The sequence below is a fragment of the Neodiprion lecontei genome, chromosome 6 (genome assembly GCF_021901455.1).
Source record: "Neodiprion lecontei isolate iyNeoLeco1 chromosome 6, iyNeoLeco1.1, whole genome shotgun sequence".
NCBI lineage: Eukaryota > Metazoa > Arthropoda > Insecta > Hymenoptera > Diprionidae > Neodiprion > Neodiprion lecontei.
Genome location: NC_060265.1, coordinates 4,047,074 through 4,073,906, shown reverse-complemented (window position 1 = coordinate 4,073,906; position 26,833 = coordinate 4,047,074). Strand labels below are relative to the sequence as shown.

Here is a 26,833-nt window from a genome sequence, read left to right as displayed (position 1 = left end):
GTAAATGGAAAGATCGGAAAAAAAGGGAAACAAGAAAGTGGAAAGACACGATCATCTCTTTCTTTCGAAAATCAGGCAACGAAAGCGTGAAAAATGCTTCGCCTTCCGCGTAGGGGTGAAAAAGATTGTCCTATTCTGCAAGAACCAATCGCGGTGGCGAAATCTTTTGCACGAATGTTTCCTCCGTCAAAACGAATAGCATTTCAGAGTCCCGTTTTGGTTAGCTAAAGCTGTTTACCCTGTCGGTGGCTACGCTGCTCGACACACACACACACACACACGCACGCACACGCAAACACAGGCAGACGGACGTAGATTCGACTAACCCACCTTTCGGTATCTTCAATCTTTTCCACCCCGTGCGGCGACCCCTTCTTCTTTGCCACCGCAAACGCCTGCGGATATATCTCCGTCTCTTATAGACCTAAATAAGACCTTCGATCTTTTCGCGTATTAATCATGCTCACGCGGTTCCGACACGTACGGGAGAAAGAGGAAAGAAACTATACCGCCAAGAGTTTACGGAATTTCTTGACAGCTTGAGGTTCGTGGATTTTTTCATCTTCATAATTGTACACTTGATTCTGCATATTTAGGGTGGTTTTAACTCGCAAGTATTAGCGAGTAATTCTTATACGCGGGGTTTAGCGAGTTCTCTCCGTCAAGATCGAGAAGTCGTAAAAAATGGCGAACAATGAGAGAGAGAGGTGATGCTCAGAAACTGATTGTGCGGAAGGTGGGAAGGTGGGAGGGTTCCCTGGTGAAGGGTCGAGCGTCGGATTGGTCGGTTCTGTAACCACTCGAATACCAGTGTAAATATCGATGACAGGTACTGAGGGAGGGGGGTCTCTCGAAGGAGCGGCGGTGCCATTAAAAAGTATTAAGTGCATTATAAAGCGTTAAAAAGCTCTAAAACCCGGCGCTAACACGTTACACCGTTAAGGCGGTGAACGATGGTCGGCATAAATGCGGCCGCCGGCTGTCTGGGCAAAGGGATGCGGAGGGATGACGGCGACAGTCGGTAAGGAAGGGATCCTCCGGGTGGCTCTTACCGTTACTTGTGTACCGAAGGCCCCCCGCAAAAACCATCCGATCGTGCCGAAGCACAAATTTCCTTCATTGGAAACCATCGCCTTCGCGAATCGAACCTTCGGAGTATACAAAATTAACGGCTTTAACTCTGCTCTCTCTTTCCCCCCAATCCCCCCACTTCCAATCCCATGGGAGATGAAAACATATTCTACGATGGTAAATATCGATCCCTCCTCCTCTATACCGTCCTCTGTACAGAGGACTCACTGAACGGTAGACACAGGTTTTTTTAAAGAATTTTTCGAAACTAGCTTCGTACACCGTATTACCGCCGCGTCTGTTTTTGCGGCAAAGAGCGAAAAGAAAAAAGAGAAAAAAAAAAAACATGCAGCTTTGGACTGACCATGAGCCAGCCCTCGAACTTCCGGTTCTCACATTGCAAGTTTCAAATTCGTAGAGAAAAAAAAAAGAATAACATCCATTTCGAATTTCGAAGTACAAATCAAGATTCGTGATAAACGATTTTAAAATCCTCGGATACCATTTTACATGAAAATATGACGATTTTTTTTTTTTATATCTAAAGATTTTAAAGAGACTGCGAAGGTATTTCGAAATTCTGCAGAGGTGACAATTAGTCGGTAAAAGAGAGCTGAAGATTTACTCTGATTGTGAGAGTAACGTAAAGTGATTGCATCGCGTTTGCTTGTCTAGACTGTGCATTTTTCATAAATGTCACTGTATATCCGAAGGTCTGACGAGCAGTTTGATGTGAATTTCAGTAGGTAAAACCTGACAGCGCTAATCCCGATAATTTTGTCAATGCCGCGTAAAGAGCGCTTTTAATTCGTAGGTATAGTCTTTCGGCCGAAGGTTCGAAGGCTGCTGATAAGTGAGGACGTTTCGCCTCTGATTTCCCATCGCGATTCTATTACGTCAAGAAATACAGTAGAACCGAATCCCTGAATTCGGCGTCATTGAAATCCGGGAAACATGACGCTGCTGCAGTTTCTTCCTGGATATCCCGATGCCTCTCGAGTATCCTGCCTCCAGGAAGATATTTTCCCTAGTAACGGTAGACCTACCACCACATGTACAGCGGACGGGATGCACAGTCGCGATTATGCCGCACCGCAAGCCGGGCTTGCAGCAAAGCTCAGCCTTCGACGGCAATATCAGGTCTCTATAAATATTTACAGTCCCAACAGACGAGCGGGATTTCAGGGCCGAGCGTCGGACGTGTAAAAGTAACTAGAGGAAGACATTATTTGCCGGTATTTTGAACTCAGTCACGTGTGACGTCATATGCGGCAGGGATTCATCTCGGTGGAAATCGGAGCGATAACGATAACGTGGTACAAGTTTTTAGCAAATACTGAATAAAACCGAGGATCATTCGCTCTGCTCAAGATACGCAGCAAACACCTTTATACATTGCGTGTTTTTTTGTCGAATCGGATTCGTCCTCGGTACAATTCTGCGATCGTCAAATAAATAAGAGAATAATGTTGACGCTCGATAAATCGATTGATCGACTACTGCTGCTGCTGCTGCTGATGCTGATTCACTTTTACGTCGCTGCTACCAGCGTACGGATTCTTTATTTATTTTATATTTTAATTTTATCCTATATCCTTCAATCCCCTCGCTCTCGCATCGGGTCACGCCGTTTCACTGAACCAATTATATTCGAACGTGATCGAGGGAAGGATTTTCACGTTGGAAATGGAATCCTGGCTGCAAGTTTTTTCTACCACTGGATATCCCAATATATGTATATATTACAGGCTTGAGTGTTCCACGAATCTCATAGCAAGGGAAAAATTAACGCCGGAAATTGATCGCTGGATCGTCAACGTTTTTATGAAAAAAATGTTAGCTTCTATTTTGTGGGTAAAGTATTTTCACCGTCGAAGCGTATCGTTTGATATTTATTTATTCCTTTCGTATCACTACGTCTCACAAACTTCTCTCCTTCTGTTCTTCGTTTAATTTTCTCAGATGCGGTACAACACTGCGTATACGGCTTCCGTATAGATCTTTAATAATCATACCCGAAGCCTGAGAAATGATGCTCAAGAATAGATAGGGAGGAATTAATTATCATACGCATCATCCATGAGTAAAATTTTTTGAACCACAATTTCCACGGATTTATTAACCAGATATGCGCTAGTTATTCACACATCTCGACCTCTCATTTACCGAAAACGATTCGTTTTGCGCAGCGAATGCGTTACGAAAAAAGACGCGCGCGCGCCTCTGTTTCGTACGATGATTTGATTATCGTTGTGTTTTCACCGTTGCGTATCTCGAGAGCTTTGTGCCCCTTGCCAAAATTGGCAATACCCGTAATCGGAGTTCAGTTTGCAAAATTGCAGAGGGTTTGAAGGCTGCCGGGTCTTCGCCGGCTCCAAAGCTTCCCCTTTAATTTGCAAACAGTGGAGAGGTATAAGCGCTTCGTATAAGGTGCGCAGAAACCCGATTCCAGTTTCCTTTTAAGGGGGTATAAAACACGGTCGACTTACCGGGATGGAAGGTCGCTCAGATTTTTAAGTTATTAAGTAGTTTAATATCTCCACGAAATTCCACTTACAAAAAATTACAAGAAATTTCGAGCTTTCTTTCTTTTTCTTTTTTATGTTTTGTAAACGTGCCTGATCACCCTGACGCGTATTTAATACTTTGCGTAAATTGATCAAATTCACGGCGGGGGAAATGGAAGCGGCGTCTTAGGACGGTAAAAAAAAACCGAAGAGAAGGAGAGAAAGAGAGAGAGAGAGACGAGAAGGGAAAAAGAGGTGGGATCCCTTATTCGGATGCTTCAGCAGACTCGGTTTTAGCCTTTGACCAACTCAAAACTTCCTCACAAATTGAATCGCTGTATAACGAGGACAAGACGCTCAACCGTTATAAGCGCTAATTTTATTCCCGTGATTCACGCACCTTCTCCGTATAAAGGCCCCGTCCACACTTGAATCTGAAGCTACGGCACTTTGATCCCTGTTTTATTATGCTTCGGGGATATTAATTGCGAGTCAAGGCAATTAATTTCAATTTTCGCGAATTCGGGAGACGAATTCGTGCGGCGATTTTCGGCGTCTAATCGCAATTAGCCGAAGACGATGAATGAAGAGAAATTTACGTAACCTGTCGACGTCGAAGTTTTCGGTTTTTGTAACATTTTTCCGGTGTATTTTCTTGCCTGTAATTAAAGAGAAAAAGAGGCGATTATGGCTGTTATTCTCGCTCGTGTATATCGATATCTTGACAGTGTGTTTAATCTATAAACAATTGTCCGAGTGTATCGAAGGAATCAATATCAACTCCATTCTTCCCTATGAATAATACCCACCTCGCGTTCACTCGTCAATGCCGGTGATCAAAGAGAGGAACTTTCATCTATGTTATACCTACGTGTCGCATAAATCATGTGCATGCACGTGTTGATCGTTTATTTTGATAGATATAAACGGGAAGCTCTTTCACGCTTTTTTCCCTTGTCGCGGTTTTATTATACATTACGTATATCGTGAAATGCCGAGTTTCACTTGGACCGAAAGAAAGGTACAGTGACGATAGACTGAAGATTGAAGCGACGTATATTTTACCTCCTAAATGTTTATAACTTCAAAATTTACTATCTTTTGATTCGGAATATATTTATACAAACTTACCGTACAATTTCTTTCGATTACCCTAATTCTCAGCGAATGCGTGCGATTGAAAGAATTCCAAAGAAATATACCGCACATTTTTTCTTCTCTGTTTCCTCGGAAAATACAGTTGAAATCAGTTATTTACCTTCCTTACCTACCAGCGAAGGGTGGCAGGAGGTTGGATTATTCTCTGTTTATCTTTTTCCTTCTTCCTCACCGGGATCCGCAATCTCGGGTCTCGCCGAATCTGTCAACAAAAAGGATTCTGATAAGGGAGTTTTCAATATGCTATCCCTTCTCACCGAAGACGGAGAGACAGAGAGTGTGCGAGAGAGAGAGAGAGAGAGAGAGAGAGAGAGACGGAGTCACGTACGCTTGTGCGTGCGTATCGCACAAGCTCGGGTGATAAGATGCGACATATCCTGCAAGGCAGGATAGAATGGCTCAACCCACGAAGGATAACAAAGCAAACACACAAAAAATTTTGGCGTATAAGGTAGAATGTAAACCCTGAGGGTTGTTTAGAAGTGGCCAAAGCATCAGGGAACATATTTTATAGACCTAATTGACTATTGCGGATTCCAGCTGAGGCTGGATGTGAAAGTAAAAAAAATTTTTTTTTGTCCGCTAAAAATTGAGAACGGTTTTAGGGATAAAATGCGCTGAGCTTGGTGCATCGCGATAAATTTTTCAGGTATGCGATATCTTCTTCCCGATTCCTTCAATCCATTAGCGGAACAGGCTGCTGCGGAGTTTCGTTCCTTCGCATAAAATACCTTAATACCGTTTTTTCCACCGAGTCACGCGCACTTTTCGCTCGTCGAGAGGGGGCGGCGGCATCCCCGAAACCTGGATGCTCGAAGCTCGGAGCCTCGGATCCCGAATCCTGCATGAATTAAACTAAAAGCTCAGCCAGCCACCGAATTCCGGGTTTCGCGTTAGGAGAGGCAGCTGAGAGGATAGGAGAAGGCGGGGGAAGGGCGAGAAATTAAAATGTTTATGAATAAAATATCAAGAGTTATCGATTATATCTTGACTGTGGCGGATGTTGAGGGGGGGTGGGAGAAGCCGCGTGGTTCAAGCTTTCAAGCTTCGACCTACGACGCTTACTTTCGGAACACCACAGCGACCTCTTCCAGCGAAAGCTGCTCGGGGATGTCCGATGTCGCTTTTCAACTTCACTGCTTTTTTCCTCACCCCCCTACCGCGCCCACCTGGAACCCTCTTCACCTATTCTTTCACGCTTTTTTCCCACCTCTGCAGTACTTTGAACAAACTTCAACCACCCGACCTTTCTACCCAGCGCGTGAGCTTTGCTCGAACCGTAGCCGGAAGCTCCTACGGAGGATCGACAGCTTGTAATTTCACGACGGTGAGAGAATTAAATCAAGAGAGAACGAGCTAGCAATATTACGTATGCTGAGGGAGAAAGAGAGAGAGAAAATTTGAGAGAAGTTACGAGAGATTGGAAACAATGAGTGTAAATTCCAAGTGTCAAGTTCAGGTTTCGCATTGTGTGTGGCTTTACAATATTTAAAGCACCTGCTTTTTTATGCTTTGATTTAATCGCAGGGACGGCTTCTGTTTTGCCAAACGATAATTCTCAGCGTGCCAAAAATCAATGTAACCAATTCGAAGTGATTTCGGAATGAAATCTGGTCGATTTGTGGGCAAAAGGATTGCTCGAAGGCAGGCAATTAGAAGCCCTGAAAAAACAATGCGCTTCGACGAGTCAATATTTATCCAGAACACGTCGTCACCCTGGACCAGTTTTCATCCCGCTCGGGGCGTGCAGCAGCCTCGAGGCTCGGGCGGTGTCCTAATTTGCGAGTTTATCTATTTCATCAGCTTTGCAACGGATGGAGCGGGGCTGAGAACGGGGTTAAGGGAGGTTCGGACGAAGAGTGGTGAGAGGAGCGCGCTGAGCGCGCAGAACTAGACGCGGAATTTGATTCACCGTTTAAGGCTATCGATCGATCGATCGAGGCCGGGGGCGAGATAACGGAGCTTCGCCATCCCACTTTCGTGTCGTATTTTCTACTCGAATATTGTATATGACATTCCGAATCCAAACTGGGATGTACTCTGACGTCTGAAGTAGCACTCGCGTATATCGTCCCAGGTGCAGTTGGGAAAGTGCCGCTTTCTCGCTTCGATCCTTATACTCGAAGACGAGTAAACCGCGGCTCCGAGACGAAAGCTCGAGAGCAAATACTCGACGATATCCTTATATTTAAACCGAGTCGCCGACGTCGGTGGGTTCCTTGAAAAAACCGCGTCTCCATCCACGCGGTGATTTTCCCTATTCAGGAAAATTTACCTCGAGAGCTGGCAATGCGCGTGGCGTGTCTTTCAATTTTCTAAAGAAGAATTTTCGAACTGTCGTTGAAGTTATATCTTCCACATGCCTCAGCAGCGCACTCCACAAAACAGCTTCGGATCGCATCAAAGTGGACATTGCAAACAAATTTCTGTCTCAGTCGAAGAGAATGCGCGCATGACTTTGCAAATAAATGCATAGATTCGAGGGAAAAATCTTGGAATTGTATTATTATTTTTCAAGACGAGATGAAACGCGGAAAGCATCGAAGGTCCCGCTATTCGGAGACATCAGAGGACGGATATATAGAGAGAGACACACAGAGAGGCATAGCCTCGCTTTCTTGACATGAGAAAAACCAAAGTGCTCAGAGAGTAGGTACTTGCCATAGCTGGGGGGATGAGCGGAGCTGCATCAAAGATCCGGTCCGGCATCGTCGTCTTATACCTTGAGTAGTAAAAGTTGAGTCAATTCCAGCGTCCGGAAATCCTTCGACGTTCCAGGCGCCGCTGGTTGAAATCGGTGGAATGGACGCGGCGTGGTCGACGGAAGTTGAGAGTGGTCCGGGGGGTTGCTTTACGGGAAATGAGTTTAGAGTTTGACTTTGGGTCTGAAAGCATTTGGCGCGACAAGAGGTTAATGTATTCCATGGGTCGATGGTCAGTGGTCGAGCTTCGACCTCGTGACATAAATTAAAGTTGAATTTTCACCGCGGCTCCGCCACCATTCTCTCAAACTCACCTCTACCCTCTTTTCACCTCCCCCCCCTTTCTCCTGGTAATTCAGCGCCCTCGTACCACCGGGCAAAGAGCGAACGGCACGGTTCTTCGTCCTGTTACCGGTATGAGAAATTCTTGGTCCAGAGTTGCTGACAGCTGCGAGAAACGGAAAAGAAAGAAGCAGGGAGGGAGGGAGGATCTCGCGCATTTCTCACGCGGCTGTCATGACGTTGCGTGATCGGAAATTTATTCATTCTATGAATCCGTGAACGTGTAAATTCTCCAACTTTATTATATTATCCGTGACGTGTTTTTTTCTTACTTCATTTTCTGCTTTTCTTTGTACTCTCATCCGGATCAAACTGCGGACCGAAAATAGTTTCGAACGGCCAAGAATGCGGTGTATCCGCTTTGCCGTGCTTGCGATATCTTCGCTTCGAACTTTGGACCCTGTTTATCGAGTACCCAGAATTCTCTCTTCGAATTCTTTCGATGCTTTAGCTGCTGAGGAACCGAAGCGATTTGCCTCACCCTAATTTTCTGTATAAAACAATTCCGATATCGGACCGGACTCATCTCTTTCGCTCTTGGTTCGTGATCGGAATATTCAAACCCGGTTATCTCTAAGCCGAGAAATGAATCCGGCTCACAATCCGACGCGAGATTAACGGCTGGAGGTTGTGAATTTTCACCGTGGATGATTGCGAGCGTATATTCAACTCGAATGCTTTAGGCGGTAACGAGTTGCCTCATTAGATAAACTTCGGCATGTTACGTTGATAATTGCAACGTTATGTACACGGAATCGCGTACAACACAAGATGGCGAATTTCGCAGTTCGAATATCGGAGTTTCGCTAAAACGCGATATTTTCCGACAGCGATATCTACTGAAAATTTGTCAACCATTCATAAAACAATTTTCTTCGTCAAATTGAAATACAAAGTGAACACAATACGAAGAGAAATGAAAAGAGAATTACTCTCGGGGATAAAGAGGCTCGGTTTGAACTGCCTTTGATACTCTTTCTCAAGCGTCTCGGCTGCTCTCGAATGATATTAAAACGACCTCCTCCCCCGTCATCTCCTCCAGATCTCACAATTACACCGCCTCGGCAACGACGGTGTTCGCACTTGAAATTTTTCGACAAACTAGTCGACCGGCGTTGCTATGCCGTGGAACCGGGAGACGTAATCCTAACAAGACTAGTGACAGCCTGTGGAGTAGGGTGCTCGTTGGAGTACAATTAAATGATCCAAGTCCCTGATTAGATTCCACGAGGGTCCATTCCCGGTATTCCGCTAGGAGATGTCTGCAGGACGGAAACAAGGTGAATTTACTTGACGGTAAAGGTCCGATGATTCGTCCAAGTTCGCGATCAATCGATCCGCGGAGATCTGCTGACTTCGCTGCGTCCTTGAGAAATTTTACCTCCTGAGTTTATTCAACGCGTTTCGATTGTACGGGAAAGGGTTTTGAAAAACGTGGTCGCTCTAACGCGAGTCGTTCGTCGGTGAATTGTAGCCAAGCCGCGAAATGTAATCGAGTGTAAGAGCCGCGCTCCGCCGAGGTCCTTGGTTCATGGATTTCCGGGACAGAAGCTGACCTGCAATTCGCTTGACCTGATTCTCACCGAAACTCAGCCCTGCCGTGCCATCCCCGGGTTTCAAGTCCTCGTCGTCCTCGTCGCTCTTCGCGGATGCCCAACTTTAAATTAATTGTCTACATTTGTTGCGAAATTAATTACACTCGGGTTATATTGTTTCCCACGACTCTGCGTGAGTCCCGGCATTATTGGCCCGGGTCTCGAGTTCCTCGGGCCGGTAACCTGGGGTGTCTGTCCCCGTCAACAGACAGATGAAACTTAGTTCGCGGAGAACTGTGAGATCAAGACGCTGCGAGAGAGAGAGAGAGAGAGAGAGTAAACCGAGGGGTGTAAAACCGTTCCTCTCTCTCTCTCTCTCTCTCTCCCTCGTAGCGTTAGTGGAAAGTGGATCGATATTTCGCATCTACGAATTGGTGAAACGAGTAAAAATCCCGCGATCCTTGCAGCCGTATATCAATGGTATCGGAATGAGGACACCACGACTTCTCGGACTGGTTATATTATCGGCGGATTGAGAAACAGTCCATAAAAGTTTCTGAACTTGAAGTAGAGACTTGGTTCCACCTCCGCGAAGAAGACGAAGAAAAAGAAGAATAACCCGAGTCTCGTATGCGGCGTTGTCATTATACGATTTCGGGTCGAAAAGGAACGGCGGTTTTCATTCTGAGCTCGGTATAACGGATCGAGGAGAATAGCTGAGTTAAAATTGCGGCGAATGTATTCCGCTCGGATCGGAGATATTGGAAACGGAGATTGGCAACGTGGGATCAGGGAACGGGTTGCGGATGCCGAGTACAATAACACATCCATACCACCAGCGACGGAGACGTCGAAGGCCAAGCTTGGTTCCGGTGTGGGAAGGGCAAGTGGGTCGCATACCAGGTCAAGTATTTTCGCGGATCACCGGATCGCAGAATTTCGGTGCATACGCTCGTCCATGATGATGACTAATTCACAGCGTCCGTGCATTTCTACCCGCTAACTCGAATGCGGCCTTGCCTACATTCGAGATATTTCCAGCGAGGTTGGATTAAGCACGTGACGTAATCACCGCTAAGGGTTCACCTCCTATTTCCCAAAGGATCGGCCCCCGCATACACGACGCTGTAACGTCGCTCTGTGGCGGCTTGTGCTTGTCTTAATCAACCCTAAAATGAGACAAGCAACGAACAGCAAGCTTAGCTTCACTTCGAGGCATCGTGTTTCAGGATACGAATTTTCTATCCAATCCTGTTTTTATACAAGCTTTTGCACTTCCGTTCTCGAATGTGAAATTGGCTGGCGTTTTAGATAAGTTGAAATAGAGAGAGAGAGAGAGAGCGAGATTCTTGTACATCCAACCGCAGCATTAATTCGTACCAACAACTGTACTCTATTTAATGTACTTTCCAGCCACTCATTGGTCTCTCTGAATTAAGCAAAGATCGTTTTAGACACTGAACTCAAAGAATTCAAGTTTCACAGTTTCAATCATTGGTTTTGCGATGTCCGTTGGCTTCTTTCGACGACTTTTTACCGGATTAAAGACACCTTATATACTCAGGACGAAGGAGATCAGGATGACGGAAGAAATGAGATTCTGAATTCCTTACAAGCAGAGTATACATATGTATGTATATACGCACAATCTGCCGAGTCTCAGTCGTGACGTGGTTGGAAAAAGGAGAAGAGAGAAAGAAAGCAGGTGGAGGACGAGGGATCAAGAAAGGTGGCGAAGGTTCCGAGTGAAAAAGGACCGCCGGTTGAGTCCGGTTTAAGGGCGTGTTCCAGGTAACGGATGAATATCAAACGACAGGTCGACGAGGTGGGTGGGATTTTAAAATCGGGTGCTAAATCTGCAATTCAACAGTACCCACTGTAGTTCAAGATCTTCTCCAGAGGACCTCGTTACATCCGTGGAAAATGCGTGTGCATACGGGATATTAGAGCTGTTTGGATGCCAGCCGACGATACGTGTCGTATCCGTGTCGATAAAATTATATGCCTCGTCGACGATGTAAGAGAGACGTCGCTTTCGAGTAACAAGTTCACTCCGAGTCTGAACCCTTCGGAATGCAGCGCCAAGCCTCTTACTCGAAGGATCCACCAGCTAGTATCTTGAAAAGGAAGGAACCCCGAGATACGACTTTTTATTTTCACATTTTTCACTCTTATTTGCGAAATTTTGTCAAATTTTCAACCCTAAATCGTAATTCGATGTATTTCTTACACCTGAAAGCTCGCGGATCATCGAATTATCGAGCGAAGCGATCGCTCGCTTTCGCGAATACGGTTGGAACCGAAGACTCAACTTTCGGAAAAAAAGTGACGCGAGAAGGCGTGCAAAAATTCTCCCTATGGGGATAAACGCAACTTTTCCTCTCGGGCTGGTGGATATGTCATTTTACGACTTTTACTGCACATTGTGTACGTTATACCTGCACCCACGGAGTACATCACGTTTCGCAAGCACGCATTATAATACACCCGTGGAAAGTAGACAGATACGAAACAGCCGGACGACTGGCTGCTTCACGAGGGATGAGGGATGAGGGATGAGGGACGAGGGATGATTCTCTACGTGCCGTGACAGAGCAGCAGCCTGAGAATTGAATATTTATATTTCTATTCCGGAGTTGAATGGGCTCGGGCTTCTCCTTCTCACTCGTTCGCCAACTCGCCGACCTTTCTAGGCGGAAAACGAGCGGAGGTGATGTTTAAACTTGAAAATCTCGCGCGAGTCTTCCTCCAAGCTTGATTACCGCTCGCAATTAACGAGTTACAGAACTCAGGCTCACTTTTTTTTTTTTTTTTTATTCATTTCAAATCACATCATCATTTTCAGCCGTTTTACGTCTGGTCTGTATAACGTCGTGAATTTGTCACGACTTTTGCGATAAGGAACTTTTGAAACTCTTCGTATCGTTTCTTTTTTTTTTTTCTTTTCTTCAACTATTTCACGTTCTATTACACGTGTACGTATACGTTACCGAAAAACCTCGCGCAAATTATTTTCTCACCAAATTTCCTCCCGACTGGTTCCGTCAACCTTCTTCACGTACATTTGCCACCGGCATTCGATTACATTCGGCACGACAAAGACCGGGTTACAATTTTTCCCTAGAAGTCTAATAGCCTTTCGTCGCGGTGGGTATTGACGATCGGATGGACTCCTCCCACCTCTACCTTCGACGCCTGGAGGGATTTTACTCGTTCTTTATTTTTTTTTTTTTTTTCGTCTTCTTCTTTCTTCTCCTCTTCCGCATTTCTCGCGCAACTTTTTCGCAACCGTCCAGCAACAGCAGTCACGAGAACCATTCGTTCGTTCGCTTGCTCGCCCTCCGGCTCGCACAAATATTTAATCCGAAGGAAAATTGACGCGAAACGCGCGCCCGGCCTCCGGAATTAGATGAAAAATTCAGGGTCCAAAGAGAAGAGGAAGAAGAAGAAGAAGAAGAAGCAAGATGCCACTCTGTGTCTCGACGGGGGATGAGGAAGCTTCTTCTCCGTTCTCAGTTCGCGTCAAATTCTCATCTGCTGGGATCCTCATTTACCGCCGTTACTCTACCGGATAAATTTTGCATTTTTCCCACTTTTCCTGAACTCTCCGCTGTCCGTAGCGATACGTTACTTGCGTTCGAACAAACCGCCGGGGTAAGTAAAAGGCGGAAAACTGACCAGTTATAAACTAAAATTGCAAAATATTTTGCATCAAAACTGTCTCACCTCAAATGGTCAACGATCACGAGTCTTTTGTTTCGTGAATCACCGATTAATAACAATGTGAAATATGTTGAAAATTCTACTGCTCGAGCAATCTCCCAATCGTCTGGTGCAGACGACTGCAATAAAAAGGTTGCGTATTTTGTGAATCTAGTGGATCGTTCAAGTGCGCTCGGCTTACTTATCTCATCCGCAATTTACGGCGAATCTTCTCGTTTCTTTGGCGTCCACATGCCTCCTCCTTGTCGTAGACGTCTGTGCATATTGTGCCCGATGCAGCAGCCGAGCTCGAGATATCGGGGCGGGAAAAGGAGGGAGGGTAGGTAATGTTCGTCGGAGGTGACGCGGCATTCCTCCTCCTCTTCCCGTAGGTTGAAGCTCTCCGGGGGGCGTCGGGACGTCCTGCGCATTTCAACATCCAACGGGACCACCACGACTACGTCTATCTACGTACGTCTTCTTTACCTATACGCCTATCCGCAGATAAACGGGACACTAGCTTTTCTCCGTGGAACGTTGCGGGGCCGGCTAAGCTCTCGGAGAGATATGCGGATTAGGAAATGCTTATCGTCGCCTCGCATTTTAACACCCCGGCTACCACACCTTCACGATCCCTAAGGACAAACCTAGTCTTTAGAGTTGCCGCGATACTCGAGCTGCTCCGTTTAAATTAACTTTTGCTGCGCTCTAATTTCTTACACCGTATACGTATACCTAGTTTCGTTATAATATTTTTAACGTTCTTCGAATAATTTTAGCCTAAAATTTTAACCCGAAATTATGATTATTTCTCCAGCTCAACGTGTTGTTTTTAATTCAAAATGTTAATACAGAGTGTCGTATAGTAAGGCTCTCATATTTTTTCCTGAGTTTTTTCTATCAGAACTGGGTAATATAACTTGCGGGTGAATTTAAAAAAAAAAAAAACGATATTCTATCCAATTATAAATTTTACTGACTTTACGAGTGATGGTACTAGTAATTTTTATGTCACCAATTATTACCATACTCGCGGAATGTCTAATTATAACGATTATTGACTCAATCCAATCATTCTAGGAAACTTCGTATGGCCAACAAATTTATATAAGTATGCTCATTTGCTCAATTCGACAGTATCTCAAATCTATAAAGACAGACATCATTAGCATTATTGATAAATACCAATTTATTATCCGTATATTAATTTGCTCACCTTCCAATTAAGCTAATTCAAAAATTCATATTAAAAAAAAAAACAAGACACTGTATCATGCATTAATCAGTCTATTACTTTATTCAATTCAATCCAAACGATCGGCAAATAAGTTGGATTAGACTTGCTCGACGCGATGTAAAAAATGTGATGTATGTAACGTACATATTGAAAAGCCCCGAGTGAAATCCGGCTGATGTTTGGACGTTAAGGTAAGCCGGTCTTCTCATAAGTCCGAATACGGTGCACATGCGGCATTCGCAAAGGTAGGAATGCACGTTCTGAAAGAGGAAAGAGGAAAGAGGAAAGAGTACCACGAGAGGGTGGCTCTGAATTTCCGACTTTGGATCCATCGAGTGAAATAGCACGACTGGCGCGGAAGTAGCGATGACGTTATCCCATAAATCTCGGGGAGTCGTAGCTGTTGGCGGTGCATCGAGTCGGTGCAACGCGGTGCAGGCGAGAACTGGGCCGTGCAACGCGCGCTATCGATGCACCGGGGTGGAATAGCGACGCCACCCCCTCAGATCGCGCCCCGGAATCCCCGAATGCCATTCCACCCCCGTCGTACCTTATCACCGTTCCCACGTGAATATGATGCGAAAATCGCGGTGCAGTCGCGCCTTTGGTTTCGCAAGAATTTCGAGCTCGTATAAATTCTACGTACGTTTGATTCGATAATCCGTGCCCGTGAGTGATTTGTTGTATTTAAGTAGAAAATAAAATCCGTACGTTTATATGTCGGTGTTTTAATAAATAATTGTTTCAATTGCAGAATTGATATCGCGACGCTTGGACTGCTCGCGAATAAGTTTGAATAACGAATCGGTGAAACAATTTTATTGAAAAAATTAATAAAATCGATTTGCTAAATATTACGGTTGTTGTTAACTTTTTTTCACGCCTCCTAAACACGAGACTCGCTCTCACCGAGCGAAACGAGATGACGACGACGACGACGACGAGGCGACGTTCGTCGAGCTATTCTATGGGTATAATAACGTGCGAGAACATTCTCTCGTTATTATACCTACGGACGATAATTTATTCCAGCCAGTGTGTCCAATTAACGAAGTGGATGTACTCTCCCTTGAAATGGACAATTTCCCTAAGTGGATACGGCCTGTGAATAGATGTGTGCGAGCACGTGACGTACTGACACGAATATACGGAGTTATACGTGTACTTGTTCATGGATTTCATACGCGACGGTTCAACACCGTCCGATATCTCGATATATGAGTGTGTGTGTGTGTGTGTGCACCTACAGAACACACACTGTGCTTCACTGCCACGTTGCCATATTCCAATTTATTCAATCAATCGATCTACTGTTTATACGCCCTCCGGTATCTTGCGAATTACCAGATACGCCAGCGAATAATACGTATCGAATCCTTCGTCCTCGTGCGTCGATCGATGCCCCGGGAAATTTCATCCAACGTCATAATCCAACCGAAACGAAGAAGAAAAATCGAGGTAAAAATCGCTCCTTTACCTCCGGCAATTTTATTGCTTTTTTTTTTTTTTTTTTTTGGGGGGGGTATATAAAATATTGCCCGAGTATGAATTTTTGTTATTCTCTGAAGGAATAATTTACGCGGTTATGGAGAATTGTGGTTAATTTTTTTAAACTTCATCTTACGATCCATCGCAGCACGTCTCGCATAATTTATATACTGTTATAAAAATTTCGGGGAACTGTGACTTTTGCTCGATATTAGAATATTTTTACCGATTGAAGAAAAAAAAAAAATAAATAAACACTCGACTCGAGCTTCTGCCGCAGATCGCGGGTACGAATTGTTCGCGAATTTTAAACAGGGCCAAATTTATCGTGCGAATTTCGGGCGAAATACAGTACGTGTAGGTAATGCGCGTAAAATGGATCAGGAAGATCAGTTGTTCCACGTTAGTTACAGCAAACTCCTCTGGCAAACGTTCCCTTCTATAATATACGTACCCATTGTACCTACGTACGTATACAGCATACCTATACACGCATACGTTGGAAAAGCATCATCGGCAGCCCGCCGGTACGTCGCCTCGCGTAGTTTCCTACTTCCGGGTATAGTTGAAGCTACGGGACAAACTCCGGTTAGGAGAACAACAGACCAATCTGTCCTCGAAAGTTTCACCGGGAACCGATCCACATTGCCTTGGTGCACGTTGCACACCTACAGGAGTGTGGGACAGACGCGTTTTCAGTGTAAACTTGTGTACGTAGACGCGGCGTCGCCTTTATTTCTATCTCTCTTTCTCTCTCTCTCTCTCTCTCTCTCTCTCTCTCTGCTACCGATCTGCAGCGTCACCTACATTTACGCTAGGTATCCAACATCGCGGGGCGAGAATAGGGGATGGAGTTGACGACACGGTTGTACACGACGACCTTTGACCCCGGGTCAATTGCGGGGGATTATGCAACCTGAGCTAAGGAATCTCTCGGGCATATATGCATCGCGCTTATTGCGTGTCGCCTTTACAGTTGGATTCAGAGAAATGTTGTCACGTCGCAAGATGAAGTTTAAGTCGTCTGTATTACACAATCAGGCATATTTCGCTTGTAAAAATTTGACAATTAAGGGGGATTTATTCCGATTTGTTAAAGCTGATAACGGGGAACTAGTAACAATTGAATTGGATGCGGAAAGATACCTTATTACCCATGAGTATAAGAAATAGATTTTCGCGTCAGAAACGGACATTCTTATGTCAAACAGAAAACTTGTATTTCTGGCAAATTTTTACAAATATTTAATATGGAATAAATGGCGCAAGGAGAGATTGTAATAATTTCATTGCGAGTGTCGACGAATGAATTTGATCAGAGTTTAATTTAAAAATATTGATCGAACTGCCTTGTTTCTTTCGTGACGTGTACCTACAAATACCAGAGACATTGCGGTTGCCTTATTTCGTAATGAACCCATAAATAAATATTTGCACGGGTATTTGCAAAACCGCCTCTCTCGCGGTATTGAAAAGACGACGTCCATACGGGTTTGAGTTTAGAATTTATACACCGCTGATTTATTCCTCGAGAAAGTCCCGGATCCTAGTTTGCGCAGACTTTGCGCGTTGTATATATTTGTGTTCAGAAGCCGCGTGTATGTCGCAAGTCTGCAACTGTGTAAACGCTGAGGAATTTGTATTTTTATCTTTGGAAAATAAAAAGAAGACGATATAGAAAACTGTGCGCCAATAGTTTTGCACGAGGGATCGGCTCGGCAACCCGAAGGACATAATTCACCCGCTACATAGCATCCTTGATATATGGATGGTCGCTTCGAATAGCCGCGAGTTCTGAGACCTTCCCGTTCCCTCTTCCTCATCCCCTCTCACCTTTGAAACCTCATCCCTTCGGAACGAGGACCGCAAACAGAAACAAAGATACGATTTATGGCGAGCCACAGCTCTGCAGCTTGTTTCAAGATCCACCCGATTCATAATGTTCCCCGAGATGTTGCGCAGGCACAGTTCGCACGAGTTGTGTTTCGACCGAGGAAAATCTCGCCAATTTACTTGCGATTTCGCAGCAGGCTCGTGTTTTTTATTTTTTTTTTTTTTCAAATCATTTATTGTATCGTTCGCAGACTTCTTTTCGTTACTTTTATTCCATTTTTAATCAATCATTTGATTGTTTCTTTTTTTCTCTCTCTCTTTCGTAGTCGGTCTAAAATCCTTAGATTTTCCAAAAGTATCATTTATCGGTAAAGGATTGTATCAGTAGAATGAAAGGAAACTGAAAGTTGGTGAAGAACTTGCAAAATTTAGCTAAATTGTTCACACGAACGGGCGGATGAGAACTGAGCAAGCAATTTTGGGATGATTGTACGTAAATAACGGGCGAAGTCGCGGGCAACGAAAAACCTTCACCGATTAATCAGCTATGTTTCGAATGGTTTCTGACGTGGGGTAAAATTTGCCGAAATCAGGACTTGATAGGCGATAAAATGTAAGAAGGAGGTGAATAATATTAGTTATCTTCCCGCACCGCGTCTGCTCCTGACTCGAAATAATTAATTGGTATCCGGTACTTCCGGTGCAGGTCTCCTCAAATATATACGCGCACTATGTATGTACGTATAACGCAGCTAAGACCCCCGCGAGGCCTTATGAATATTGCGCGCTTATTAGGCATATGTACGCAGGACACGTCAAGTAGTTTCCGCGAAAATTTATACACCTCCTGTATATTATACCAAACAGTCGGCCGTTAAGGGTGTATGCGTATACGGTATATACCTACCTGTAAAAACGGCGAAATTTGTCGGTAGTGTTGAGTTTGAAAAAGCGGATACTCTTACGATCGTTTGTTTCGTATTCGTTAGTCTTCCCCCTCCCCCCTCTCGTATATACTTGTAAAACCGTCGGTCGACGGCAGGTCACCCCCTGCAGAAATCTGTTACATAACTCTGGGAGACGAGGAGAGACGAGGAGAGACGAGGAGGCGGAGACTGGATGAAAAAAAATGTCAGGCAACAAATTGCGCTTTCGCCAAATTAGAGTCCATTTTCCTGCAGCTTTGTTTCGTCGTTCTTTCTCTCTTTCCTTTCCTTTTTCTTTTTTTCTTGTTGTTTGTCATTTATTCACTGCTCGGTGTATCCGAGCGACGATCGCCGCTGGCGTCGATAAAACATACGGCAAGAAACGTCGAGTTCGACCTTAACGTCGGAGGCTGGAAAGCTGCGATTCAACCCGTGACGTGACGAGGCCAGATCATCCCGGAAACAGTGAAGGGTGGTTGAAGCGAAGCCAATGCGATCCTAATTACCCTGCAGGAACGGGACGGTCTAGCCTCCAGGATTTTGCAATCTAAACGGTGATCTAAATCGTCCAATCAGTGGGCGTCATTACTACCAACGTGATTTAGTATAACAGCACCGCCGTTTCTCACGCGTGGCCATTGTAGAAAGCTTCGCGATAGCCGTGATAGGCTCTAATAGGAATCAACCCCGTGGCGCCTCGACCACCATCCTGCAGACCCATCGCGGACACCCAATTAATCTGCGGTGTTTGGTAAACCGGTAGGTAATTTCACTCCGCTTGTGTAATACGCGTGTTTTGCGTCTCCGGGGCACAGAGTAGATTTTACCCAAATCATTTCCCCGGGGGATATCGACTGCAGCAGGACTGCGAGTCCCTGCCAGCCATGCACGTCGTTAACCTCGATCCTTCGTGTTTGTCACATTTTTTACTAGCGCATTGCCTGCGATCGGTCCAATTTTTTAATTTCTCTTTTTTTTATCTGATTTCAGGTAAACTTTCAACCCGATTCCATTCGAGAAGGGAGCATTTTTTCGGTGAGATTTAACGAGTCTTAATTTGCCTTCAAACCTATCATGCAATTTTTTTGTCGATCTCACAAACTGTCCGAGAACCTGATTTATACCCTAGATTTGCGCTGTTACGATATTTGCACTCATTTCTTATACATATGAGCCATGGTTCGGACTGATCGGTACGAGGCCGCGCTGAATAACGCTCGTACATGTCAAACGATCCTCATGGTTTTATTACTCGTCGTGTTTGCACACTTCCAAGAAGATATCTGCACTACGTGAGCTTTCGCACAATTGTATATGTATACCCGGGAAACGTCGCTGCGCAAACATCACAACAGTTTCTAATCGATTTCAGTCGCGTCGGTATATTCCAGACAGAAACCATACCATTTCACCTGCAGACAGGTGTATGAGTTATGATTATTCTGTATTCCAGCGGTAGCGGGATATACGTCGATACTTGGCTCAGTTATATTTATCGTAGAATATTGTTTCCGAAGAGTAACGCACGGATATCGGATAAAGAATTCGAGCGTTGATATTAAGAGCTTGAAATTGAGGAACATTTGAGTATACTTGATTCGAAAGCAATTGAAGAAAATTTTGAGCAATCTTAATGCCTGCAGTTTATCGGCATATGGGAAAACGTTCGCACGTCGTCGAATCTAAACTGTGTAAAGGAAGAAAAAAAAGATCGGAAACCGAGGCGCTGAATCGCGGTAAGCATCGCGTACTAGGATCTGAAAATACCGTCCGTGAAGGGTTATAAGTCAGGGTGTAATATTCGGTAAACTGAACAGCGAAGTGCATAAGGTGTAAGGTGAGAAAGCGTGAAAGCGTATTGGAAGTCTGAGATACAGATGAAGAAAGAGATGGCGAAAGGAGGAAAAGGAGTTGATGGAAAACACGAAGGCGGAAGAGGAGCAATTGGATTGCCTTCGCCGAGGCAATCCTGGTTTAGAAGGTGCATCGATGCAAGGGGAAAGCCGGCCGGAGCTCTGCTCGGAAGCTCGGCGAGCTTGAATCGCCGCAAGGCAAAAGCCTCTCTGGGTAATTGTCTGTAAATGATATATCGCCGCAAGCCCTGGGATCAAGTGACAATTACTGCCCCTTTTCTCCCACTCTCTCCCTCTCTCTTATTTATTTACTGTTTATCCCCCCCTCCCCCTTTTTTTAATCCTTATTTACTCGTCGCCCATTTTTGTTCCATTTATTTTTATCTATCCTTATCCGTCTTCCTTCGATATCTTTTCCAACGTTGGTTTTGATTTCGTTTTCGGTTTTACCGTATTCTACACCCATACACATTTTACGTTTGTACGCCTGTCTTTATTCCACCCGAGGGGACTTGTCCCGGGGCGAATAAACGCTTCTCTCTCCTTTTTCGCTTCCTGCGGGACAATGACGCGTGCCCTTCAGAACCGCGAGCTTTGATATGCCTTCCTGCATGGGATAAACGTTCGATTCCCTGTCACTGCGCAGCGAATGCGAATGGTTTTTTCATACAACGCGTGTTTGGCTCTCGTATAGCATATTTTCGAGTTTCAATGTCTTTGTTGAAATCATTTGTTACACTTATAATTGAATCGCTGGTGAGTGGCAACAACGGACGGATGGGAGGATTTTCATTTCATCAACGGTGTAGGTATATAAACGCGATGGAAAAATTTCAGCGAACAAAAGACGTGTACGATAACATGTGGCTGAGGATGGGGCAAAAAAAAAATAAATAAATAAAAATTCACAACCGAATCAATTTTTGTTGAAAGTTAATCAAGTTGAGTGGTTCGTCGTTTCATCGCGAGCAGCCATGCAACGGGATGGTTTTCATCTCTGTTACATTTTACGTTTGCGTCATGCCGACGACGGTAGGAGAGAGGAATTATTTCCTGCAGATCTGCTCGTTCCGCATTATCGCGCTTATTCATTTTTTAAGCCTCGGTGTTTTCCTCCACATTTTTTTTTGTCTGTTTTGTTTTTTAAATTTCGTTTATTTTTTTTTATTATTTCCCGCTTCTCTGCCACGATTTTTCTCGTCATTTGATATTCCGCCCCTGTATCGTCGTAGTTTTCTTTTCTTTTTTTTTTGTTCGATTTTACGAAATATATAAATTTTTTCCTCTGCGCGCCCTTTTTTCCTTCTTTGTTTTTTCTTTTCTTTTTATTTTTATATATACTCCTTTAACGCGAACCCCTCTCGCCTGCACTGATGTATCAGCCTCCATTCAATCAGGGCATCTTGTTTTAAGCCCGGCTACGAACCTCCACCCTAAGCGCCAATCATGTCGACCCGACCTGATAGATGGTGCCGATTCACCGTAAAAGGATACCCTTCTATCGTCCCGTCGTTCCATCGTCTTATCCGCGGATCGGTGGATCACTGGATCACTGGATCGAGAAATTGTGATGCTATCCCAGTATTCTATTCGAGCTAGGCTACTCCGGCTCAATGACGCAGGGCTTTTCCTCACGGCATGCACGCCAAGGGTTATCAATTATACCTACCTGTACCAAAATTTAATCTTACCTACACGCAACTGATCATTTTCCGGCAACGTGGTTAACTGGACAGTGAACGGTGGACGGAAAAACTCTTCGGTACAGCAAAGAAGTCGGCTCAATGTTCATGCTATGATCCATTTTTGAGCCGTAGTTCTTTTTTCTTCGATTCTTTTTAAAAGTAATTCTTCAGCAGTGTTTCCATATCCTTTCGTGTATTTTTTCGTTGTTCAATACAGCTTCCAAAAGTACTACTTAAAAATTATACACTGATTGCGTTACGTTTGTAGCAGAAATTTAGCGTATCATTTAGGGAAAAAAGGGGTGGGATTAAAAATGTGGAAAGATAAGAATATAGAAGGGCAGCGGCGAAGAATTTTTAAAAACGCGAAAATTTAGCTCGCAAGGTTTTATCGTACACAGAAAATCGAAGGATAGAAAATTTCAAATGTAAAAAAGTCGACGTACAGAAAGCCAAAGTATGAAATCGTCTTAACGAATGAGAATATCAACGTCGCCGATTCTCTATATTTTTATTGGACCCTGTATGCTTTGACTTTCCTAATTGAAAAATTTGATACAACAGAATTTAGTGACTGATACATTTTTTTTTTTTTATCGTTTCATATTCCCATCATCACCTAAGAGAAATCCAGTATTTCTCCTTTAAACCTTCGGATTCGAAAGACGAGAAGTGAACTCCGCCGAAAGAAGGGTCGACAAAACCTCCTTAAAATAATAAACAAATAGAGAGATAATCGATAATCGAATTTGGTAGACAACGGGCCTCGCGAACCGGAGTTTCGGGCAAGGCCTCAAACTCGTTCCGCAAGCCCCGATAAAATAATCAAGCGTAATAGGCAACCCACACGGCGGATTCGCAAAGGCAGGGAGTATCTGGTGGGCGGGTATGCTGCGCTGGACCGTGAATTTTGTATGTCGGATCGGGAACGGGACGGATGAGACCAGCGGGAGTGCTTTGCAGCGCGAATAGCGCGGCGGCGGCGGCGGCGGCTCGAGCTTGCACGTCCATTGTCTGACTCTGGACTTTGGCTGACCGCATCTAGTTCCTACTACTGCGGCCGTAGCGGCTCGGAGCTTTACAATCGTGCGGAACAACCGTAAAGCCGGGCTTGGCGGGCTTTATTCGCCCTCCATACTCGCGTCACGCCGATATTTTTCGGCTCGGCGTCGATTTAAGGCTAGATCGGTGTTATAGTTTCGGCTGTGAGACGTTGCTGTTACGGTATGCATAGGACGTTGTAATCTCTTCCGGAACACGGATATGATACGTACATGGGTACGAGGAGAAAACTTTAAGCTGTACGAAACTGTAACACTCTCCAGACCTTCACACACGCGCGCACACACACACACACTCGCGATCTCCTAAGCCAGGCTTCTACTTCGCCCTGTGCGTGGGTGTGTCGGGGCGAGCTTGTGTTGTATAAGTAGTTTGCAATATGCCCCGATCCACGTATTCTACATCCTACTACACCTCGTGCATAAAATCACTGCCGATCCTCCTTCGCTCTCACCCTCCCCTACCCTCCCCAACCCTCCCGTCCTTCCGACCGTCTATTTTCCAACCCCTATATGTAGAGCTCCAGACGCCTGGCTTAATTTATTTTACAATTAACCGGCGGACTACTTTCGACGAGATAAATTAATTTGCATGAATAATTGGAAGGGTATCGATTCATCGAAATGAAAAAGCTTCCGGCTACAGCTTGCAGTGGATTACTTCCGTTTCACCCTCAGACGGTGATCTCTTAATTTCTAAAGCTTTGCGGGGATGATATATATATATTCGCTATTTTTTCCAGAACGACTCGCTGATAAACATGGCAATTTATTCGTCATTTTTTTTTCTTTATTCGTTCTCTCTTTATCGGTTCATCAGCTCCTGCTCAGTTTTTGCTCACCGTTGAATAGAGCCAGCCTCTACGATGCCGGGAGGGTATAAATTACCGAACGGTGACCAAGCTAAGCTTCTTTTGGCGGAGACGTTAATCGTTGGAAAATATGTGACCAAAGGAAAGAAGGGGGAAGCTCGTTCGTCTTGAGCAATCCAGTTTAATCCAACCGTCTGCCAGCCAGACGGAAGCTAGCCGGTGTCGTTCTCCGACGGTGAAAATAATTTTTATCTCTCGAAATCCCTTCCTTCCCTCTTCTCCGCAAAAATTATCGCCATAATTTACAATCGCGGCAAAATGTTCTCGACTATATTGCACAACCGCAACCCGTCGGATGCGGATGTTGCTCAACACCGAAAGCTCAAAGTTACGTTATACACGTCAGGCAAAGTTCTGGCTTCCATCTACCTAGCTTTAAGTAGCAGTGTTGATTCCACGGTACAATTAGACAACAGACGACGGTGCTCCTGGCTTACTGGTCTGGCCGACGTACAGTGGAAACAAGCTTTGCTTGATTGGCTCGACTCGACGACGCGATCCGTCATTTGCAGGCAATTACTCGTAATGGCGGACTCCGCTTAGGCTCGGGTTTATCGCCAGCTGGCTGCACTCGGCACTGTGCTTGCAGGCTGCTCGAGTCCCGCGGCAGTTACACTCCGGAGAGACTGGTTGCAGACAAAATCATCCCGTTGTGCGTATATGTTGCAAAAGTAAAGCACCCACCGAGAAGCGGTCATCTTTATTTTGGTCGAGGTTGTTGATTAGGAACCGCTGAACAGTCCAAGTCTGAGAGATTTGTGTGCCCCCGATCCAAACGTTACCGAGGTGCACAATTTGAATTATTTGAAGAGCCTCGAATGGCTTCATCCCCATTACCGCGCGGTGGCTAAAACTTTTCCTATTTTCATCGTCGTCGTCGTTGTCGTTGGGGGACGTTGAAACACTGAACTCGGTTGGTATAATTGAAAGGGAATTCCAAGGGCGCATTTCGACTCAAAAATAAGGCGAGGAAAATCTAATCATGAAATCCGGAATTCTTTTTCTTGTAAAATTTACTTGCTGAAAGACGGGACGTGCGAAGGGTAACCGGAGAGCTTTTAGCCCCCGAAGCAGCGACTAGTGGCACTTCTCTTCTCCTTGGTACATGGCGCGTGGATATCGGCGAAACGTTTTCTAGGTAGAATATCTCCTTGTCTTCACTATGCTGTATAGGAGACATTGGTGTGCTGGTGGTGGTGGTGGTGGTGGTGGTGGTCGCTCACATGAGACCGGGTTACGCCAGAAAGGGTGAAGGACGACGAAGGGGGACGAGAGGGAGCGCATCGTCGACACTTTACTTTGTAAACAACGTCCTCTCCCCTCGATGTTTTCATGCTTGATGAGAGTTTGTGGAGTAGAACGGCTACACCCAGCAAACGCCTGACTGACACCCTTATGACGTCACAGCCTCGTCAATGCTCAGCTTTTGATCGACCCCGCGCGAATTCTAATCCGTCATACGATTGCGTCGGTTGTTTTTCCAGAGAAACAGATATTTTTGTTCCATAGCTTTGAAAGGACCGTTTTCTTCGTATTTTTCTTTCGCACGGATGTCAATTGCGTTCTCCGATGCTTTGAATGTGAAAAATTCGTGAAATGAATTTCGTAACTCGAAGTTCTAGAATCTTATTCCAATGGAATGAAATTCTCCTTTCCAATGGTTTCCTCAAATATATTTATAGCGCGGTAAGAGAGCGTGGTTATAGACTGTTTCTAAAACTAGTCTCGTATCGTCTACTATGTCTGCTTAGCCAGACATTGCAGTTACACGCTAACTTTATCCAAAGTAGTAACGGCAAATAAAAAGGAAAATAAGGAAGAGGTAAAAGTTTAGCAGGAGAGGAAAGTCTGTTTCTGAGTGTGAGTCCAGGATAGGCGACAGTTGGAGGTGTAGGTGAGATCGAAAATCAAGAATTCTCGTCGTCTACAGAATAAAACTAAACGCAAGAAGATATACATCCATGTAAAGCTTTGCCCCAGTTGTAAGAAAGTTGTTAAAGTGGTTTTAATTTTCTCCCTATATACGCTAACGCGATAAAATTTCATGCTCCTGTCTGTCGATAATGAAACAACCCTTACCTCGGAGTCTCTTTACCGCTAAACAAAGACATAAAATATACAGGGTTCGATTATAATTGAACGCCCTATTTTCCTTCCTTCTCTCTTTCATCGTCGGATATTTGCGATAATTTCAATGCGAACCCTCGCCCAACGCGTCCTGAATAAAATTTCCCGACGACCTGTAACGACACTTTAGCCATCCAGCACCGCGTTCTCCGGCAAATAATAATCGATCCGGAAAGCTTCGTGCTTTCCACGCGCGAGTCCTGCATGTAATCTACGTGCCGATGGATCGGCCGCCTGTTATCCGACTTGCGGGCTGGTCTTCCCGTTCGTTTCTACAGCCTCTGGGAAGCCCCGGCACATCTACCGTGCCCCGTCCCAAGAGTAGTCCATTACGCTTTGTCTTTTAAGCACACAGAGAGATCGGGCTAAAGGGGGAGGAAAAGCGAGGGATGGAACGACCGAGGGATCTACGAGAGAGCGAGGGAGCTTTGTACGAGTCCGCAAACCTCCTCTCCTTTCGGCCGCGCGATGTCACCGCGCTTAAACCTTTCCTCCAACGATCCGCGAAAGGTCTCCCCCTCTCTCCCTCTCACCCTCTCTCCCTCTTTTTATTTTCCCTCTTTTCGCGGGACCCGCATCCATCTCTGACCCAACGCCGTAGTTCGACACCCTGCAGTGACGTGTCTATCGCCATGTAGCGAGTGTCTTACGAGTGTCGACGAACGTCTTCGAAGTCGGCCTCCTTCGATCCGATTCCCAATTAATTTTCTTTGAATTTTTTATACGCCGAGTCG

At 45.0% G+C, this 26,833-nt stretch overlaps 1 protein-coding gene across 5 annotated transcripts in view; it reads left to right on the top strand.

Moving 5' to 3' along the window:
* LOC107221027 (teneurin-a) overlaps window positions 1–26,833 on the top strand; it is a 504,979-nt gene that overhangs the window by 114,424 nt on the left and 363,722 nt on the right. The window contains exon 1 of one of the 5 annotated variants that reach the window (XM_046742592.1): window positions 19,509–19,536. The exons of the other annotated variants lie outside the window; for them this stretch is intronic. The gene's annotated coding sequence lies outside the window, so the exon portion shown is untranslated. Of the gene's footprint in view, window positions 1–19,508; window positions 19,537–26,833 lie in introns of those variants that run through there. 5 annotated transcript variants of the gene reach the window in all.